The 20,077-nt window shown below is 40.0% G+C and overlaps 1 protein-coding gene across 4 annotated transcripts in view; it reads right to left on the reverse strand.

Annotated features, from left to right (window-relative positions):
- PLPPR1 (phospholipid phosphatase related 1) overlaps nt 1–20,077 on the reverse strand; it is a 274,835-nt gene that overhangs the window by 178,719 nt on the left and 76,039 nt on the right. The window contains exon 1 of one of the 4 annotated variants that reach the window (XM_082468758.1): nt 1,522–19,061. The exons of the other annotated variants lie outside the window; for them this stretch is intronic. The gene's annotated coding sequence lies outside the window, so the exon portion shown is untranslated. Of the gene's footprint in view, nt 1–1,521; nt 19,062–20,077 lie in introns of those variants that run through there. 4 annotated transcript variants of the gene reach the window in all.

Genomic DNA, 20,077 nt, shown 5'->3' on the forward strand with positions numbered 1-20,077 from the left:
ATGCAAAGCACGTGTTGAATGGCGTCAAATACGATCAGCAAAGGAGAACCCAGAAGACTATTTTTGTTCCGAGATTTTAACTCATCCAGTGAGATAGTTTGATTTAAATCAAACTAATCAAACATCAAATCTCCAATCTGATGAACAGACCTGCACTTATTCTCTCAACTCTAATGCTGGCAGTAAAAGCTGTTCCTATAAACATGATGTTTCTTCGGGGGCGCTCTGGGTACTTTGCAACCTGCAAGCAGCATCTCAGGTTTTAAAGGGAAGTGGGCTGGTGATAAATGGTGATAGAGAACATAATTATTCCCCCACTAATTCTGATTCACCTGCCACTAAGGGCTGTGAAAGGAAATAGAGGGAAGGGGAAGAGGAGGAGGAGGTGAGGGTGGGAAAAGAACTCTGAAGTAATTTACACCCACTCAAAGGTGAAGGGGAGGAATTGAAGCTGATTAAAAAAATAGCAGAGAAACTTCCCTAAATCCCTGCAACCTCAGTCACAGCACATACTATCTACTTCGTATTTTATGTGTAGAGTTTCTGGCCTGTCTCCTCTTCCCCGAACAGCCATCTGAAATAAACCACAGCTGTGTTAAAGTACGTGATTGACTTGACTCCCCTGCTGCTCCTTTCCTCATTGACAGCCTGCTGGGCACACAGTGGCAGGAGGGGAAAACTGAAGAATGGGAAGGTGAAAACAACTGCACCAGACGTAGAGAATGGACTTGAGGACACGGCGAGGGGGAAGGGTAAGCTGGGACGAAGTGAGAGAGTGGCATGGACATATATACACTACCAAATGTAAAATAGCTAGCTAGTGGGAAGCAGCCGCATAGCACAGGGAGATCAGCTCGGTGCTTTGTGACCACCTAGAGGGGTGGGATGGGGAGGGTGGGAGGGAGACGCAAGAGGGAGGGGATATGGGGATATATGTACACATATAGCTGATTCACTTTGTTATACGGCAGAGACTAACACACCATTGTAAAGCAATTATACTCCAATAAAGATGTTAAGAAAAAAAACCAACTGCACCAGCATGTAATGGCAAACAGGGATCTCCCAAGGATGTATGTGTCGGCTTTTATCAAGAAAGGGCTCCCGCAGCAATAGGACCGGCAACCTTCAAGCCAGAGATGACTCAGAGGAGGAAAACATCACTCTACTCTAATGACCTACATGATTCAGGAGCACAATGACAGAATATAGACTCCAGATCAGCAGATCTCAGGGAGCGACAGGCAGAGCAATCCTAGAGGCTCCATTTAGGTAGATGATAACATTTCATTGATCTTAAGGGGGCTGGTAAAAGTGAGAAAATGAAACACACTCTGTAGAGGAAAAAAACAAAAACAAAAACCTGAGTCATTTAGCCTGGCAGGGATCGAAATAAGGAGATCCTTAAGAGAAGGGTTTGAAATCATAGTAAATTAGTACAAGTGGTGGGATACAGTGGAAAGCACTTTGCCCTGGGAATCGGATCTGGGTTCTAAGACAACGCTTCAATAATCAAATTACCTATTTAGGGTGGGTGTTCAAGTGGAGACTGATGAAGCCCTCGTTTCGGTGGCCTGTGAATGAATATTTGCTTTTTTCACTCTAGGAAAAATGGACAGAAAAAAGGGCATCAATTAATCTACAAAATTAGAATTGTGACCATGTGGGAAGCATCTAGGGAATTTTTCAGTCCTTTTAAGGATCTCTGTCATCTGACCCTGCAGAGTGATGCAGTTGCAAGTTCACTAGCCAAGGAGTCAGGGCTGATGGGGTCTCATACCAACGAGTAAGTGTAACTTGGAGTTCTTTATACCTCAGTCACCTCATCTATAAAACGAGGGGTGCAAGTTAAACCATAAACTTGACTCTTTAGAGGTCTTGTTACCTGGTGTGCCATACTCAGTTCTCACTATTTGCTCACAGACACCCTCTGGGGTTTTCATTCCTCTGCTTCTCCCCTCCACAAATGCCATGCCCTGTCCCACCACCTCCCCTTTGCTTTTGCTGTTCTCTTGAACTAGAACTTGAATCCATTCCTACTCCCTTCCAAACTCTACCATAAGAGTAAGTTATTCCCAGCTCCTCTGATACCTGTCATTCTTTGCAATTTTCCTCTTCTTACAGACCACAACATATCACTTAGCACTTGATTATATCATCTGATGCTGTCTTCAAATTATTTTCTAAGACTTAGGCTTGTCTCTTTAACAGTATATCAAATTCCTTAATTCTTCAACTTCTATATTCTTTATGGTACATAAATAGTCAATAAGGCTTAATACAGAGATATTGTCTACCGAGCTTGACACAAGTAGAAACTCTGAAGGGATACCAACCTCATTTTCATAGAGTAGAACAAAACTGCACATTTCTTAGAACTCCAGACCTAAACTTGACTTTAGTTATGTTGTTTACACTCCGCAATCTCCTTGACTATTCTTGAATATTAGTAATTCAAATATTTTGAACGTTTTCTACATTCTAAATGCCTTATATGTATCATCTCACTTAATTCTCACAGCCACACAGTAAAGTAGTATATTACTGACCCAGTTTTGTAGATGGAGAAAATGAAGCTCAGCAAGGTTAAGCAGCTTGCCCAAACCCACAGAGAAATAAAGGGTAGAGCTGGGGCTTGAACCCAGCTTGTCTAAATTCAGAGCCTGGTTTATAACCACCATACAATACTACTGTATGGCTTCAGTATGATTTTGCTTTGCTGTAGTTTCCTTCACTTCCTTACAGGGATAAACTTGAGAATAGTAGGCATAAAATAGTCATCCTTCTTCGAGCATGAAACTTTCCTATTATTTAAGCTGAAAACATTGAATAACAGTGATTTACTATTTGCTGCTCACTCTATACCAGGCACGAGTATAAACATTCACATATGTCATATTATTTAATCCTGATTGCCTAATGCTAATATGTAAATATCATGTATAGTAGATACAAATATGATTCCTTTTTAAAAAACAGATAAAATAATTGAAGCTTAAGTTCAATAATTTATCCAAAGTCAAAAGTTTTTAGATGGTAAAGTTAGAATTCAAACTCAGTCCCTTTTGATACTAGAGGCCAAACTCAACCTGTAAACTATCCTGCTTTCTCGTATTATCTATTATAGTGCTTATATGATTTAACACAAGTGTTCCTTTATAATGAACACAGAATCAGGGGAAAATAGTTAAATCCATTCCACCTGGCAGTAAACACTACACTTCTTAAAGGTAATGGTATAAAGTATAAGATAGTTTTCAAAAGCGTGTGTTACATAAGGAGACCGGTGCCATGTGCAGTAAAGGGTATTGGTGGAGACAATCCATATAGATGAAAATAAAGGAACACTTCTGTTATTTCTAAGACTGTTAGTCAAGCTTATCTTTCTGTAACAGTTTCCTAACTGAAGCCTGATCCCAAGGGATTTATACCACAGCTAAACACTAGTTCAGTTACATGGTTTTGTAGCGTGATTGAATCTATCCAGTGGTCAAACTTAGATGTGAAATAACACGAACCATAATCCTTGGTTAATCATTCAAGACAAGAAAACGTTCCAGAGACTGATGGAAAAAGAGTGAAAAAAAGCCATCTAAGTACTAGAATTCCCCATTGCATTTTTCATTCTTTAGGGCCTGTGCCCCACTCATTTCTAGGGATTTAGTGGTGCTGATTGATCTTAATCTCTTCTTAAGACTTTCTGGAGTTGTCTGTGTACAGCCCCCTCAGTTTCCAAACTATCTCTGTTTTCAAAACTCTGTTTAAAAAGCTGCAGTGTCTTAAGATGTTACTGGCCAAATAGTCTAGGAGGAATAGAGTTATGGAAAGCCAGAACAATCCCACTACACCAAATCTTTTCTTATGAAACCGACTAAGCAATGGTTCAAAAAAACAATAATCAACATCGATGCAGCACTTCCTATAAGCCAGGTACTGTTCTGAGCACTTTGCTTTGACTCATTCTATCAACAACCCTATGAAGTAGGTACTATTACTATTCATTTTACACATAGGGAAACCAAGACAACGTGAGGTTAAGTAACTTGTCCCATATCACACAGCTAGTAAGTAGCAGAGGTAAAAGTTAAGCCCAGGTAATCTGAGTACAGAGTCTATAGTTTTAATCTCTTGGCTAAAAATTTCTTTCGAAGCAAAGTTCTTCACTACTTGTTTCTCTAGGACTTGGCTCCCCATTTGCAAAATTAGATTAAAATGTGTACCTTTCTCAAACTTTCAAGACCCCATGGAAAGTGAGCTAAGAAACAGAAGGTAAGTGGTGATGAACCTTTCATACCCGGGAGCAGACGCTGGCGTCTGAGGGAGAACACTCACAGAGTAGGTCACAGGGCTTCCCACCCGGAGAAGAGTCCACATCCCCGCTCCTCCAGCCTTCCTTCTGCTTCCACCTTCCCAACTGAGCTTCTGAGGGCTGCTCCTCCTCAGGTGGTCCCTTTAAACCTGATGGCGCCATGCAGATACACCTGGGCCAAGGAATGTAGGCAAGCCTTGGGAATTAGAGGCGTGGCTTGGGCACCTGCCTTCACTGCTTTGAACCAAAAATACTGCTTTAGTTGCACTTAGAAGGTTTTAATGTAATAAAATTTTCTCCTTAAAAGAAATATTAATGGAAGGATTCAAGCGATCTGGTAATCACATTTACACACACACACACACACACACACATATACAATTATCCCAGAATGAGTTTACAAAGGACTTTTAATAGGTATTGTTTTTAAAGTACCATTAAGGCCAGGTTATATCATTTGTTTATCATTAGTACACACACAGTTGGCCTTATCCAGAATGAGAAGGGGAATAGGGACCATTACACATATATTTATTCCTGAAATTATTTCTTATTATCAGTATAAATATTGTCACAACAAATTCGTGATGTGTGAATTGTTTATCTACATTTTGCAAATAAATAAACTGAGGATCACAGAAGTTTAATAACCTATCCACGGCTTCACATATAAATAGCAAGTGGCTGAGCTCACATTTAAAGTCAGACTGTGTAAACCAAAACCCACACTCTTTCAAGTACCTCTCCATGCTGTTCAGTTTATCAATTCCTACTTTGCCCCTGATACACATTTTCTGTATTATCCTATTCTCTACTTAGAACATCTGAACACACTTACACACATGCTGGTAATTCAGCTTAGCACGAATGATGGAGGATTAAGTGGATAGGTGCCCAGAAGTGATTTTGTATTATTTATATTTTCAGGCATAATCTGCTCTCTCTTTGTCAGTTGCTTTATTCTTAGTAATTGGTAGGCATCAGCAATAATTAAATCAAGCTGAGAAAGGTCTCAATAAATGTGTGCCAGTCTTGTAAAAAAAAAAGGTTCTTAACAATATATAATAAATAGTAGCTACCATTTATGAAGTGCCAGGCCTTTTATCTAATTTAATTTTTATAACATTCCTCTGAGGTTGGTATATTATTCGTTCCATTTTCTAGAAGAGGAAGAAAATGAGGTCTAAGGACACTGAGTAGCTTGCCCAGGGTTATACAGCTGGTAAGAGGCACATCTTGGATCACACCAGCTCTGTCTGACCTAAATGCCCCGATCTGCTTCATGTCATCTTGCATGCTGGTCTCAAAGAGGAAGCTTCCTGCCATGGAAACACAGCAGCGAGATACTGAAGGGAAAATGATGCACGTAGAATAATTTCGGTAATTTCAGTACTTTTTTAGCTTCCTGAGGCATAACTGACAATAAACCAGGCATATTTAGAATGTAAATTTGATGACTTTTGACATATGTATATATCTATTAAACCATCACCATAATCAAGATAATGAGTATATTCATCACACCCAAAAGTTTCCTCATTGCCTTTATAATCTCCGCACCCTGCTCTCCCATCCCCAGGCAACCACATGATATGTTGTCATTATATATTACTTTGCACTTCCTAGAATTTTATATAAATGGAATCATACAGTATGTACTCTTTTTTTGGTGAGGCTTTTTGCATTCAGTATAATTATTTTCAAATTTAGCCATGTTGTATATATCAATAGTTTGTTCCTTTTTATTGCTAAGTAGTACTCCATTGTGTGGATATACCACAAGTTGCTTTTCCATTCCATTTTTCATTTAATGGACATACATTTTGGTTGTTTCCAGTTTGGGGCTATTGTAAATAAAGCTGCTATGAGTATTTTTGTACAAATTTTTGTGTGGATGTATGCTTTCATTTCTCTTGAATAAATAATTAGGAATGGAATGATTAGGTCATATGGTAGATGTATGTTTAACTTAAAAAAAAAACCTCCCAGACTCTTTTCTAAAGTGGTTGTACTACCTTATATTCTCACCAGTAGTGAATGAGAGTTACAGTTGCTCCATACCTTTGCCAACATTTGGTATAGTCAGTCTTCTATATTTTCAACAAGGAATTATTGGGTCCCTATAGTGTGTTCTGCACTGTGCAAGAGGGCATGGGGGGTTAAGGAATTAGAGGACTAGGGACTCTACCTCATAGAGCTCAAAGTCTACCTGGGGAGACAATGAAGTAGTTAGAGCACGATTAGTATAATTGCATATCTATCTATCTATCTATCTAATAAGAAGGATTAATATGATAGGATAGGATATCTAAATATGATTAAAAGTATTCAAACGGCAATATAAAATAAGAGCATAACATTATTACGTATAGTTGGTCAGGTGTTGCTTCTGGTAGAAGATAACTTTTGTATCAACCTTGAGAGAACCACAGGACTTATATTGTCAGAAGAAAAAGATGGTGTTTCAGAATCCTCTATTGACAGGCTAACATGGGTCACTTATTTAACTTCTCTGTTCCTCATAACAGGGGGTTATCATGTGAAAGACCCAAATTAAACCACAAGACAAAGGACTACGAAATCATCTCCTTCCAAAGTTCCCATCAAAGAAGTGCGTCAACCCTGCAGATTACATGGGCTCAGGCAAAGAAATGAATAATTACCTACATATTTTGAGAGATAGCACTGATTAACTTGGGCACGTCAACATGAAAAAAATGCCACCCTCCCGTCACATTAAACTTGTGCTGTACTGCGTGCCAAAAACTATCCAGTCACTGCTTTGAAGGGAGTGTGGGTTTTCCATGGAAACTGAATTTGGCACTCAGTAAACTGTCTACCACAGACTGACTCAAATAATATAAAGATTTGGCAGGAGTAAATAAGATCATCATTACATCTCAAAGGAAAAATGATTTCTTCACTTACAAAAAAAATAGCATTCATTCTTTTAAGGAAACTACTTCTCAGAATTTAAACAAAAGGCTATAATGGTAGGTTGGGGTGAATCATGATTCCAGTGGGGATTTTCTTCCTTGGAATTTCTCTACAACTGGAGGTTTTGGTGGTTGTACCATGTGAGCTGCAGACCTTTTGGTCCTTCAATAATAGAGGTCCCAGGTTTTCCTTTAATGTATCTCCAGACATAGCACCCAGGTTCTCAAAGAAACTTCCCACTATCCCAAAGTACCTGTTCTTTTCTAGATCCCCTGAACTACTCTTTCTAGGAATTCTGTCAACCTTAATCTCCACCCACATCCTAGCCCAATATCCCCTACATTGCCTGATGTGATTGAATTCTTCCTCCTCTCCCTCCCTAAGTGATTCTCTTGAAATGATCCTCCAACTACCTACTTGCTCTCACTCCACTCATACCCCACCCCGTCCCTCATGTGCACCGGCCGTCACCAGGCACATTACATTTATGGTACCCGCATTTGCCCTTACTGGTGGGACCACACCCAAGCTGTCTGATTTCAAAATTTGGAGGGCTCACTGTGAAGATGTTCTATTTCTTAGTGTCTCAAAAGCCTTGTGATGGACTTAAAGGTAGAGCTATTCAACATTTCTAATTTGGGGGACTTTCAGATTTATAATGCTTGGTCTCAATTTTAGAGTCTGGACCCCTAATTTAGGGATTTAGAAATATATAGATACATTGATTTGGCTTACAGGGAACCATCCACAACAAAGTCTTGGAGGAGCTTCAGGAACACCAGTTATTGGGCATAAGCCCAGGTGAATCTACTGTATTGAAACTAAATTCAGGTCTAAGGGAAAGAATGCTATTATGAGGCCCTTAACCATTGCACTTAAGATAAAGCCATTTATATTCAATGTTACTTTGCAATTGTGGAAACAGATATAGAAGAATTCTGACCTAACTTCTACGGACAGACCTGAAAGCCAGCAGTCTCTGAGAGTAACCAGGTGCTGACTAGGTACTAGAAGGAATACGGTTTAGGGGTTGGCAGCGATGGAAGTAGTATACAAAAGGCAACAACTCCAATTCAGAGTTTACCCTGGGTCTGTTTTCAAAAAGGCTGTTTTTTCATAGGGATACCAACTGTCTCAAATATATTTAATTAAGTAGAGCTATTGACTCTTATTAACTACCGAAATTATTAAACAAGATTGAACAGTAAAAAATATGACTCTACAAATAACTTCTAGAATACACATCTTTGAAACTGATTGTGTTTTGTTTAGTTTTAAATTGAATACCTACTTTAAAGCTGGCAGGGATTCTTATTTCAACTTTTTATTTTTTTTCTAGTCTATTAAGGAAAAAAAAAGCTGGATGTAGTTTCTATCTCTGTAAGATGAGAATCATCACAAAGTTGTTGTAAGATAAAAATCTCTTAAAACAGTGCTGGGCACATAGCAAGTACAATTAAATGTTTGCTAGTAATATTATGAAAACCAACAGTTGTCGACAATGGCAGTGTTTGTACAACAATGGGAAGATGAACAAGTTTTTAAATGCCTGGAAAGGGTATATATCTTTATGATGTATGACAATGTTCCTATAGTGAGATTAGCTTTCAGTGACAGATCAGGGAAGACTGCCAGATAAGATTCCTTGTTATGGTTCAGATGCTACCTCTGAAAAATCCCTCTCTGCACATTCAAAGAGAATTGTAAGAGCAAACCTGGAAAACAAATGAATACAAAGCTAGTTCAATGTCTGTTTTTATATGAAGGAAATAAATACCAAAAGGCTGACTGTTTGGATGGCTCCAGCCTTCCAGAGCATTGGGAAATGCTCCAGCCATGTTCCTGGGGGTGACTCTGGTCTTAGTTCTGCAAACCACGAATTAATGGACTCAACCATACTGTCATGGTCACATTTGTGATCAGCCCTCAAGCAGCTAGCTGAGTGCATGTCCTATATCTAAAAAAGAGGAGATGGACTCAGCCGGTATAACAGAAAGGGGAAAAGTTGCTACCTTCTGGAAGAATTCACTGTTCTCACCTGCCCACACTCACAATTCTCACAGCATAACCAGTTGTAAAAATCTTGCGACTCCTGTCAATCTAAGGCATTCAATCATTTTTCACCTTCCTTGAGCACCACATCCACTGCACTTGCTGACATGAAATGTGAGAACAAGCCACTGTATACATGTTGTGAGGTGAATGTAGGATGAAGCTGAGCTATGTTTACCCTGCAGTCACTTACAAAAAATTACAAACTGCTCCTTGATCATAAATTACTGTTGTAAATGTTGTTACTTGTGACTAAAATGCATGGTATACTCAGAAGGACAGAGCTTTGGCAAGCGTAGCTTTCAATTCTTTATTAAAGATGGCCTGGTGTATTGAAAAGACAGACTTTCAGACAGACCTGGCTCCAGATTTGGGCTCTGCTATGATGTGAACTTGATCAAGTGACTTAAACCCTCTGAGTCTCAGTTTCCTTACCTGTGGAATGAAAAGACTAAAAAGAAAAGTGCTTGACACAGTATATAGTAACTCAATGAATGCAAATTTATTATTCGTCTGCTAAAAAGAAGCTAGATACTGTTTCTAAGATGCACTGCACTATTCCACTGGCTAAGACTCAGGCATCAATAGGAACTTGTAAGAAACCCATTCTAGAAGGCCATGATCATTATGTGTCCTGAAGGCTATAAACAATCTGAGCATGAGAGAAAACCAGTGTTAACGAGTGGCCTTCCACCCTCTGCCTAAAACCCCAGTGACTGGTGTTCATCCCCTTGTGAATCAGCTTCATTTGTCTTTGGGAGATTCAACTGTTAGAAAATGCTTATTTAACTTGAGCCCATACTTGTTTCTCTGCAATAATCACCCACTGATGGATTTTGATTCTGTCTTCTAAGCCACCAAGAATAATTCCAGTAACTCCAATGCCAAGGATGTGATTGTGGTGATGAGAGGGAAGAGCCACTAAATCCTGGAACTAAGAGAGCAGGAAGGGCCTCACAGGGTCATATTCTTTCCCAAGGTACAGAGATTCTGAAGCCAAGAGAGACTGGTGGCTGAGCTAACTGATTCTCAATCCTTTCCTTTGGTGATGACCCTACACATATCTATTTAAAGAGGGAAGAATATGACCGTAACTATTTCCTTTGTTCAGCTTAAAAACCAGAATGGTCCTAGGATAAAATAAGGGGATGGTACTTAGCATATAATAGGCACTCACCCAACCATTCATTCAGTAGCACCTATTGCTAACTGAATAGCACGCGTTAACTGACTATGTAAAGAAGAGCTTGAGTAAGTCACTTAGAAAGATACCAGGCAATGAAGTTCTAGCCAATAAGGATATTTATGATGCTTCTTTGAGGAACAATAAATTTAGATGATAAAAACACAAAGACATTGATAAGATACATTGGCCAATGAACTTGGAAAAAAGTAAATGGAACATTCACACATTATCTCTTCTAAATAAGTCACAAAGCCTACAGTCAGTAATTCTAACCATCAAAACTAACAAGAGGAATTCACAATTGGTTCCATTGGCTGTTAGGTGGGTAGGGTAAAAGAAAAAAAAAGGAAAAGAGGAATTTCGAGAGAGTGAGTACACTTCATTCCGTATCTCTTTTCTCACACTTTGTGGATGATTATTTTTATTCTTGCGTGTGTAAAGACATTTTTTCTCCTGGGAAGCCATAGTAGGAGGAGGCTGGAACACTACTTTAGGTGTGAAAATGTGGGTAAATCAGCCACCAGAAAGAACCCAGAGATCTTGCCTAGCCAGTAAGCAGAAACTCAGTAAAGCACAGGCTAAAAGAAGGGAAGAACATCTCCTAAATTCTGCTAGTCATGGCAGTAAACTGAGGTAGACTGCGCCTAGTGAGGCTGTAGAGATGCCAAGGAAAACCCAGGTTTTTCCTTCAGTGTAGGACCAGCCTCCTCAGCCAGCTAAAGAACAAACACATGAGACAGAAATGAGTGGTTTAGGTGGGAGGGATGTGGAAAAGAGTATAGGGAGGGAATTTTTCCAGAGCCACTGCATTCTCCAAGGAAGTAAAGGGCCTAGAGGTCATCTGTGGTTCTCTTTGAGGTCCTCTGGAAAAAGTATCTCATCCAGCTCACCAAGGACTCTGGTGGTCTGCAGAACACAAAGGGATTGTACAATGGTGCTAGCTGGCCTTCCTCCATGTGCTCAGCTTAGGCTTTTCGTTTCCCATTGGTAGTCCTCAGCCTAGCTCAAGGCTTTCAAGGGGCAGCTTCTTAGTTTCTCTACAGCCCAACCTTGCTCCCAAGGTGCTACTGACTCTTCCTCTTGGTTGTTTATGAGCCCTTCCCTGTCACCTCTGCACTCTCAGTTTCCCTGCCCAGAGACATCAGGTGGTTCAATGGACTCTAGATGGAAGTTCCCTTGAGAAGCTTGACCTGGCTCTGCTGCCTGCTGCTGCCCTCCACCAGCCACACTTGATGGCCAGGGTTTGCTCCTCAGCTCCGGGCAGTACAATGGGAAGTGGTTTTACTCCAAGCATCTCCCAGGAGACCAGGAGGGCTGCCACATTGCCAAAGCAGCACACCACCAAGGATACCATAACACTGGGGAAAGCACCACTCTGAAGTCCCCATCTATGGCCATCCTTCAAAGAAGAGGTACCAGCCTTTCACCTATTAAACACGTGTTGAGGGCTGTGTGCTGAGCATATGGTAAGACTGGGAAGACATGAAAAAGAGAAAAAGGACTCTCAGGAAGCTTCCAGCGCTGCAGGCCCAATTACAGCTTGCCCGTTCCCAGGGCCCAATTCTAGTGCAGGAGGGTGGTAACTTACCTGAGCCCCAAGCCCAAGCCCTTCAGGAGTTTCTGGAAAAAAACTTCTCATGGGATGTCATCCAAATCTGCACTTTATCTTTGTGTCCTTGTCCCTTTTTATTTTTGAAGGGATCAAAGTCTAAGACACAGGTCTTCCTTCAAGGAATTTCACAACTGGGAGGAAGACAGTCATGGAAAAAAATAACTATAACATAAATCATGATGTGGCAAGAGCCAAGCTGCGTGGGAGTGAGGAGGAAGAGGCAATTAGGACTGTGGGTATAAGAGGACTGTGGCCTTCCTAAAACAGAAATCTCATCACGCCACCTGCTTGTTTAAAAAGCAAGAGAAAATAAGAAAGGAATTTTATGACTCTCCATTGTCCACAGGCTCAGACTGAACCCCCTTGGAATGTCTAGAGTAGGCTTCATACTCTTCCCCCTACCTGCCCTAGAGCCTCTCTCATCACTCTCTAACATCCGCTGTTCCAGCTGGAGTCGCATCTTTACCTCAAACCGCTTGAAGCTGGAATCCAGAGAGAGTGCCAGGCATCCCCCCGCAGTTCATGGGCCAATCCTAGATCCTGTGCGCTTCACTCCTCCTCAACTTCACTCCGTCTCATGTTCCATTCAGCTCTCTCTTTTAGACCCTGTTTCCCAGAAAGCAAATTTAGTCTCTAACATGTGAGTCCAGACACATTCACTCTTGGACAGTTATGTTCTTTGTCTCCCTCGTATCAGCCCCACTAAACCCAGATTCCCCAGACCACCAGCGAGCAGCACCTGTGTCCTGTCTGTGACGTGGCATTTAAGATTCTTGACCATTACTAAGGCCCAGGGCAGGTCATGCTTGCTTCTATTGGCTTCTTGCCCATCCATGTCCTAGGATGTTAGTAATGAATCAAAACTGATACAGCTACACTGTCTTAGGTAATTTCTCTGGACTCAGTCTCTAACTTCTCCTCTGAACACTTGATCTTAGCTGTTTTATTTCTCCATTGGCTGCCCTCTGGATTGTTCCTTTATGCTTTCCCCCTTGAAACCACTGCTGATATAAAATTTGTCTCTGTTGATGGCATCTGACAAAGCAGCCCTCGGGCAGGAAATCCCCAATATCCTGGAGCCCTACTTATTTAAGAAGAGGGAATCAGATATAACAAAAGTAATGATGAGAATACTGGTCGGATTAGGTGATGTCTACTGAGTGCTCACCTGTGCCAGGCGCCATACTAGGTATGTCATTTCATCCTCACAACTAAATTTTGAAGGAGATGTTCTTATTATCTCCATTTAAAGAGAAGGAAACTGAGACTTCGGAGATCAAATAACCTCCTTAAGGTTTTGACACATCTGATTTCAGAGCCTGCACTCTTAACCACATGTTTTTTCCTGGTTCCCTGCCTTACAGATAGTAAGCACTCCATAGCTGTTTATTAGATTGTCTAGATGATATTGGCATTTGGCCACAGAGCCACGTTGAGATTTGTGGTCATTCCTAGAGAATCTTCAAAGTTTTGTGTTTCTACAGAAGCTTCCTTTTCATTTTCTGGAAAACTGGGAGGACTTGAGTAAATTCCAAGAGCCACTGCTAAGTAGTGAGAATGATGTGAAACTCAGCAAAAAGTGATTGTCCTTAATGGGGTGACTTACTATTACTGTTGCTATTATTAGCTCTCTTAGCTAAACCTGAGGGAATTCTATGAGTACAAAGAAAGCAAGAAATCCCTCTCATTAAGATGGGATGCAGCTAAGTGTACATTCAAGTTGTATGATAAAAAACATAATGCACACATGCCATATGGAATATATGCATATCTTACCATCAGGTTTTATGTAATGGTTTTTTAAAAGGCTATTATGCAGAATGGTTTTTTATGTCTCTCACATCTATGATTTTTTAAGCTCTATTCTTTGGCCTCTCTTATATTCCCTAAGGGAGGGAAAGACACATCCTTCAATCTCAACTGGCAATTTGTATTTTTAAAAGTGAAATTCTGAAAGTACGATGACACCATGTCTGTTTTGTTCATCATAGTAGCCCCAAGTGTTTGTCCCCTGGTAAGCACTTGGTAAATAATTGCATAATTGAAATCGGTCACCGTTCATTCCCACAACTATCACAGCTGCCCTCGTAGGCTAAATTTATGCAGGTTGTTGATTCTCTATGTGAATCAGCCTTGGAGCACAGATATATGCAAATGTTTAGGCTGCCTCTTTTCCCATATGTTCCTGAAGCTCCCTTTGGAAAGAAGAAAAAGACTTTCTAGGAGTGAGCTGGGCACTTTGTCTCACTGGGGCTCTGTTGGGAGAATGGAATGAGGTCTCCTAAATGAATGTCCTTCCTGTTCTGCGGGGATTGGACAGAACGTGGTGAGGCAGCAGAATCAAACACAGGCTGGCCCCAGAGTGTGATGCTGAAATTACCTGGAGAGTCATCTCCAGCAGCTGCAAGACTCAGACTATTCTAAGAACCATAATTAACTACAAGAGGTAGCAAAATAAAAAGGAGACCTCTCCTCCACCTCTGAAAAGCACTAAGTTAATTAATAAATGGTCCTTAGCTCTCCCCTATAGAGAAAGATGTTCAGCAACACCCACCTACTCTGCTTTTCAATGAGTGCAGGAAAAACAGTAACCCCTCGCTGATCTTTCAGGTCTTCGTTACATCAGGACCAGCCCTGATTAAGCACTTTGTACCAGAGAGAGAAACGTGCGTCATTGTTAAGAGCATCTGTTACAGAACCAGATTAAGTTCAAATCCCTGTTCCATTGCTGCTTGCCTCCACATGGACCTTTCTTATCCTGTTCTGTGTCCCTAGGGGCTGATCTATGCAGATCACATCACTGGCCCCCTTGCCTTCCTGCTTCCCAGCAGGGAGCATTAGCAGGAGATGAGGGAGAAAGGAGAGTGTGGTATGGTTTCCTCCACTCCCGCCTCGCTCTCTGCTACATTCCTCACCTTTGTCTCAGTCTTTTACAGATGACCCTTTCCACACAGCCCTATCTATTTCCTGGATCTTTAAGTTTAAGGGCTCCTTAAATCAGGCAGATCCAAGTGTACTGTCTCTCCCTTGCTGGGATCCTGGCTGATACACCCTTTGCTAGTATGTGTTGATAGTTTGGGCAACTTACCCGACCTCTCTGGGTCTCAGGTAGCCATTTATGTTGGGGAGGATGGTAGGACCTCGGTCACACAGGTGACAGGTAGAGGGCTCCAGATGACTGTGACATGGTGTAACTGGGCAAGGGTCCTATAAGTTAGAAAGTCAGGAAAGACCTCTCTGAAGGAGGTTACACTGAAGCAGAAACTTGAAGAAACAGGAGTCAGCCAAGCTGAGGACAGTGGGTGGGAAGTATGGGGGCAAACAGGATTGCAGGCAGAGGAAACAGCATGTGGAGAGGCGCTGAGTAGGGAAAAAGCTTGAAATGCTGGAAGAACCACAGGCAGGTGAATGTGCTGGAGCACAGCAAGCTACAGGGGAGTGGAGAGGAAGATGGGGCTTGAGGGGAAAGTGAGAGCCGGATTTTGTAGGGCTTCGCAGGCCTGGCAAAGACTCTGGATTTTTTTCCCCATGGGCAATGGGAAGCCATTGCTAGACGCTCATCCCTTGCTCTTGATGCTGCTGTTTGCTTTGCTGATTTTGTCAACAGTACTGATTTCAGGCTTCTGTCCACTTTTCAGGACACGTCCATGACGCCTTACCTGATCTCCTGTGGTGCCACCCAAACTGCCCCTATTGTCTGTCATCTTACCCCCTCCCCTGCTGCCCACGCCCCCCAGCTGCGGCGCCTCCCACCTTCTACTGAGAGGCCTGCCTCCAGGCCCCAGGCCTTCCTCTCCCCGCAGCCCCTGCAGCCCACCCGTACTGCTGGGCAGACACCATACCACAATTCTGCCGTGGATCCAAAAGAGCCATAGGGGCTCAAGTTTCTGTAGAAATGTGTAAATTATTTTTTTAAAGTTTCTTGTGGAAAAAAAATTGCATTTGTCTATCAACAGTGCAGAGGTTTGCTTGGTTGTTTTGTTTTATTTTTTCATGTGAAAAAGCTTCAGTGTCAGCATAAAACTGTCTGATTTTTGCTCTTCTTTCTTAACCACAGAATTCCCCCCAAGCATATGGAATACTGGCATATTTAAGAAGCTGTAAAAAATTCCCATTAAAAATGCAAATTGAGATTCCATGGGTACATCTGAACTCTGATTTGTAAAGATCTTGAGAGGATACATTTTCTAGTTCACCTTATAGGAAAGTGAATGATCCATTTCTTGCAGGCAAATTAAAAATATAAAAGTCCTATATCCTTTATGTATATCACTTTCTTGTTGCTTCTCTAAAACAAACATAACTTACAGAGTATGAAGGCAAAAATGTGCAAAAATACTGACCTGGTTTCTCTACATTTTGTGTGGGTTTGGTTTGGTTTAGCATAGTTTTGATCTGAGTAAATCAGAACCAATACTGAGGGTTCTCACTGGAGGCTACTACGACATCGTCCAGGGTAAGAGGCATTAAAATGTTTAAGGATTCAGCAAAAGAATAAAATTCTTATCTCTCCCACTTCCGATTATCATTCTAGCACCTCCTAAACTTGACTGTCTATATCTAAAAGAACAAAGCAGTCAAAGTGGAGGTTCCAGGCTTAAACAATTGCCCCCCAAACAGGAATTATCTCTAGGGATCTGTCAGCTCCCAAAAGAAGTAAAACACTGGAGGAAAGGATCCATCTTTCAAGCCCCAAACCATGTTCACTGCAAACAGGCAAATATTGGAGGCAGACATCTGAATGGCGAGGTCAGTTTACTGCCTCATCCCGTGAGAATTGACATGGACTTGTTTCTGCTGGGTTTCTCTCAACACAAAACATAAGCAAACAAACAAGCAAGCGCCACCACCTGGCATTTAACAGTGTGAGGATGAAGTTCTAACCTGCTTAGATGTTCCGTGGATAGACAGCTGCCAGCAGCACTTCCTATCTCATTTTGGAAGAAAGAAAGTGCGCTCTCAGCATTCCTCACTCCCACATTTCCCCCAGTGTGACGCGCCATATGGAAACTGTCAAGCTCAGTGCTGCACTGCTTGGGGTAACCAAGTAACGATGCAGGGCTCCTGTGTGCCGGGGGAGACAATGATTAAATGCAGGAACAGATAGTTTCTGTACTAAAGCATTCAAATTACTACTAACAACACTGTTGGTATTTGAAGCTGTTCATCTGAGATATTTTTAGATGAGAATAGTAGCCAAACTCCTAAGTTCCAAAATTGCATCCTATGGGAATGTGAACCCTATATTAAATGGTAAGGATTGCATAAATAGGCAATCTCAGCTAAATGTTATTTGGGAAAGTGGGCTTGTATTTCCACCTGTACTCACTTTTAAATTCTATGTGTGAAATACCTGTTGCCTGTATGTGTAAATATAAATAAAGCCATATATGCATATGCTTCATAATATAATATAGAAATGACAGTATCTGAAAAGTTGTCCTTACCACCTTGAATGCCTGTGTGGTATAAGTGATGAACTAGGTGTTAAGCTAATATGCAGGTAGGGTGTTCAAATAGGACTGTAAAACTGCATTGTCTTTGAGTATGATTATCAATTTACTTAGTGGAAAGTAACGGTAAGTGGAGAATATTGGATTTCAATTGATATGAAACATGTAGCCCACACCTCATATTTCTGTGCAAAAGCTGTAGCTCAGAAGGCAAATATCATTCTCAGAGAACTGACAGGATGGCCACCAGAGATTCTGCAATAGAAATGATCTTCTTATCACAGAATATTGAGTGATAGAGTATGCACATGTGGGCAGAGTAATGCCAAATTATTCTCTGAGCTTAAATTTGTTTAAATAAAGCACCTTATGAAGTTGGGAGGGAGGAGCTAAGGTTGAAGCAAAGTTGTACGTATTTTAAAAGATTATTTGAGAGAATAAATTCTATTCATTTCTTCTACTACAAAGACTTTCTAATATTTAGGTGCCCTTCTAAATGTATCTTTATCAGTGGTGGGTTGGGTTGGCAGATGCCTTAAAATGATACAGTTCAGTTCAGCCAAGTGGAGAGCAGCTCATGCATTGGCAATGCTCTGTGGTCAGGGAGACTCAGAAAGTCATAATGTACAGTTTTTATAACTGTGCGATTAAGGTTTTACCACCTAGTATCTGAGTTTTCACAAAGTAAATGACAGTGCTTCATAGTTTTTCTATCGAACCCAAAAAAATAAAACCTATTTATAAAATGCCAGAGTATCATCAACAGAATATTGACAAACCATATCGAATCTCATTGCTCATTTAATATAGCTTAGGTACACAAATACAGGTACAACAGGAAAATACTGTCCCCCAAATATTTCGCCACACAAGCTCCAACATACTTCTATGAAAGGAACTGACTGCTGAATAGACAGGCCTTATGAATGCATCAGTTATATGGGAATTCCACTGCATGTAAGCCAAGCAGTAAGTAGCATTACTAAACTAAGAAAATAGTTGGGTTATGAAAATATGGAATCAGATGTTCTAACAATGCTAAGAGGAGATTAATTTACTCTTAGCAGGAATATCTAAATGTCTTAGCCTTTATTTTTATTTTCTTAAAATGACCTGGGTTGTGTTTTTTTTTAAAGCACTTAGGAAATACAGATTTTTTTTTTTTTAAAAAAGAAAATAAAAATCACTCATTAGTCCACCACTAGTCATGTTTTGATACATCTCATCCCAGATATCTGAGTTACACTGCACATACTTTAAGGGGCACCATCTAACAATACAGTATAAATATTCTCTCACAATATCATTTTTAATAACACACTATAATTCATGTAACCCATTTTCTGTGACTGGTCACTTATATTACTTCTAATCCTTTATTTATCAACAATGCCAAAAGACCATCTTAGGACCAGGGCTCTGCATACATACATAATTATTTCTATAAGATTAATTCCCTAAATTTGTATTGCTGGATCAAAAAAGATAAGAATTTTAAGGCTTTTTATTAAAATTTTTAAATTAATTTTTAATTTTTAAAATATTTTAAAATAATTTTTAAATAATTTTAAATAATTATTAATAATTAATTTTAAATTAATTTTTAATTAATTTAAAAAATTTTTTAAATTATAGAAGTAACACTTGAACATAATCTATCAAAAAGCAAAAGTCTCTTTTACCTTCTTCCCTGACCCCAACCTACAGTCCACCCTTCAGATGTAACTACTGCAAACAATTTCTTATTTATTCTCCCAGAAATTTTATATTCATACACAGAGATATATGCAATTTATACATATACCCTGCACCATTACACAAATGGAAGCATGCTATATCTTAGCAAGATATCTTGGAGATCAGTGCCTATATCTCTACCTCAGTCCTTTTAATGATTTCATTAGATTTGGTTGCCTGAATATATCAGAGCTTACTAAAAAATGGTCCCCATTGATGCATATTTCCATCATTTAATTTTTGCTATTACAAACAATGATATATCATCCTTGTACGTGTATTTTGCAAACTTACATAGATGTTTCGGTACAGAGGGAATTTGTTAAGTAAATGGATATATGCCTTTTAATTTTGCTAGACATCATCATATTGCCTTTTCTAAATGGTTATTTTTATTTACATTTCTTAGCAACACTATTATGCGATCTTTTAATCCTTGCTACCCTGAAAGCTAAGATCCTGCATTATTTATGTTGTATTTTCATTTGTATTTCTTTAATTATAAGTGAGATCAATCACTTATTCAATTTAGACCTCAAATTCTAAATTCCAAGTGAATCATCATATGGATTCTGAAGACTGGGGAAAATCTTGCCCCTGCCTTCTTTAACTAACTAATTCACTAGCTAAAAAACTGTATTGTGATTTATATCCTTCACTTCACATTCATATTCTCCTGCTTTTATGTATGATAACTTAAAACAATAACAAAAGCTATTGTGTCTTGGCACTGTTAACAATGGCCAAACTGTTTACATGTTTGAGATACTTTGCTGGGAGAATCATTTAAC

This window comes from Balaenoptera physalus, assembly GCF_965194825.1.
Source record: "Balaenoptera physalus genome assembly, chromosome: 7".
In the NCBI taxonomy this organism is placed as follows: domain Eukaryota; kingdom Metazoa; phylum Chordata; class Mammalia; order Artiodactyla; family Balaenopteridae; genus Balaenoptera; species Balaenoptera physalus.